We start from the raw sequence: 2,883 nt of genomic DNA on the forward strand, positions 1-2,883 counted from the left end.
CTGCCTCTGCCTCCTGAGTGCTGGGATCAAAAGCCTGCACCCCCACCACCTGGCTCACTTTATTTTCTAAGGTAGGGTTTTTCACTGAACCTGGACATTGTTCATTTGAGATTTAGCCAGTTTAGTTAGTCAGCTTGCCACAGGGATCCTGTATCTGCCTCGAGTCCTGGGATTAAAGGTAGGTCACTATGCCAGCCAGCTTCTAAATGGGTTCTGGTGACTTAAACTCTGGTCCTTACATTTGTATGGCAAGTAATTGATCCACTGAGCTGCTTCCCTAGCTCTGACTTAATTTTACAGCAACTATTTACACAGCTGTCAGCTAATCTGCCCAGACCACAGTGTTCTTTATGGTGACACGATACTAAAAGGTTTTCTTCCTTCCTTAAGATAATACCGACTCTGTTTCCTCAACTATTTTACTGAAAGCTTCTATACAAAATTATAGTTTACTATCCAGGACTTAAGTCTGTGTGCTTTTATCATGTTTCTCAGCCACAGTTGGCCTGGCACAGACAGAAGCAGCATCTCTCACAGTTGCTGACTGGGGTCTGCTGTACACTGATTTTACACAGAGAATGGATCATTATAGTAGATTAAGCAGGTATGTTTATTTTATTTTTTAAATAACTTATTTATTATGTATACAATATTCTGTCTGTGTGTATGCCTGCAGGCCAGAAGAGGGTACCAGATCTCATTACAGATGGTTATGAGCCACCATGCAGTTGCCGGGAATTGAACTCAGGACCTTTGGAAGAGCAGGCAATGCTCTTAACCACTGAGCCATCTCTCCAGCCCCAGGTATGTTTATTAAATGTAGTGACGTAGTCTTTTCATGTTTTGTTCTAAAAGCACTTACTTTATGTGTGATGTTGATATTCCAGCCAAGGGCTTACTTATTCTAAGCAAAGCTTTGTAGCTGAACTACACCCTCAACTCATGGTTTTTTTTAAACACGTTAAGAAATATTTCCCTTAATATTTTAGCAATAAATAATATTATTAAATGTCAATGTTTTTAAAGATAAATGTAGACACAATGAAAATTTGGGTTTATTTATGTGAAAAGATTGATCCACATAAGAGAATCATTGACAAGCATGCTAATTATGTCAATTTAGAGTTTTAAGCACTTTTTATCGATGGTCAGACCAAAAATGGGCTTGTGCCTCTGAAGAGTCTCCTGGTGCCCAGGCCCTGGGGTACAGAGTTTTAAAGGAAAAGCCCACAAAGACCACCACCATTTACGTCAAAGTCAGATGAGGGTCAGCATAACCTTAAAGGTTCATTCCCGGCAGAGCCTAGTAATTATTTTAGACACAACATGTCAATTTTTGACATATGTTTTTTAGTCATTTTAGTTTACTTTTATTATTTTGCTTAGTTCATCAGGACCATAGTCAAGGCCATGGAAACCTCAAATGTATTGTCAAGGCAGATGTACTTGTTGGGAGGGGAGTAGAGGGCCGAGAACTGTCCTAAGCAAACACACAAGATGGCGCTGCCTTAATCATTCCATAAGCATCCTGCTCTTCCTGGCCTGGACAGCACCAGACACAGACAGCAGAGAGTTTTGTGAGCCCCCAAGAGGGAAATATTGAATTGGTTAGGGAGGAGAGCTCCTAGTTGGGAGTTAGTTAGCAGCCTCTAATTAGCCAAGTTTCGCAGCTGGTAGTTTCTGATTAGTTAAGCTTCAGTTTACATTGAGTTGGGGTTCAGTTTGCTTGTAAAGGAACAAGAGGCCCTGGAACTGTGCTGGATGGATGCATGTTAACTTGATCCAAGCGAAAGTCATCTGAGAGGAGGGAACTTGAATTAGTAAAATATTTCCATAAGATGAGGTTGTAGGCAGACCTGTAAGGTATTTTCCTTAATTAATGATTGAAGCAGAAAGGCTCAGCCCATTGTGGGTGGTGTCATCCCTGGCCTGATGGTTCTGGATTCTATAAGAAAGCAAGTTGAGCAAGCCATGTGGTGAAAGCCAGTAAGCAGCACTCCTCCATGGCCTCTGCATCAGCCCCTGCCTCCAGATTCTGCCTGTTTGAGTTCCTGTCCTGACTTCCTTCGGTGATGAACAGCAATGTGGAAGTGTAAGGCAAAACCAAAAAACCTAAAAAAATAAAACAAAGAAACAAAAAAACTCCAACCCTAACTAAGACAGGTTGGCACCAGGATAGTGGGGTATTGCTGTGATAGAGCTGACCATGTTTTGTGGAGGGTTACGGAAGGACTTTGGAACTTTGCACTAGAAGAACCACTGAGTGTTGAGACCTCGGTGGGTTGTTCTGTAGGAGCTTGGAAGATAAGGACGTTGAGAGCAGTGTGGATGATAAGAGGCTTAGCTTGTAAAATTCCAGAGGGACGCAAAGGCTTCCAGGCAATTTGTGTGAGAATCTGCCATGTTTGGTCGGCTAGGGCTGAAGAGTCACCTGCTGGTTAACAAGAGGCTGACAGCACTGAAGTGAAACCTTTGAGTTACTGGGACAATTGATGCTCTTAGCTGGAGTGGAGAAATTAGCGGCGATTAAGAATAGATCAGATTCAGCTAAGGGAGCTGGCATGAAACCAATCTAGGCCCTCTGCATCTGGGTGACAGTTGTGAAGCTTTGTCTTTTGTGGGACCTGAACCTGATGCATGAGCTGGCTCTTTGGATCCTATTCCCTATGGTCGGATGTCTTGTCCAGCCTTGATGCAGTCTTGGGGAGGAGCTTGGTCCTGCCTCAGCTTGATATGCCATGTTTTGCTGATTCTCATGGGAGGTCTTACTCCATCTAAGTGGAGATGGAGGAGAAGTGGATGGGGGGAAATGGGGGAGGAAAGGAGAGAGGGGTGGGAGGAGAAACTGTGGTTAGTATGTAAATAGGATTTTTTTTTTTTTTT

The sequence above is a fragment of the Microtus ochrogaster genome, chromosome 18 (genome assembly GCF_000317375.1).
Source record: "Microtus ochrogaster isolate Prairie Vole_2 chromosome 18, MicOch1.0, whole genome shotgun sequence".
Lineage (NCBI taxonomy): Eukaryota > Metazoa > Chordata > Mammalia > Rodentia > Cricetidae > Microtus > Microtus ochrogaster.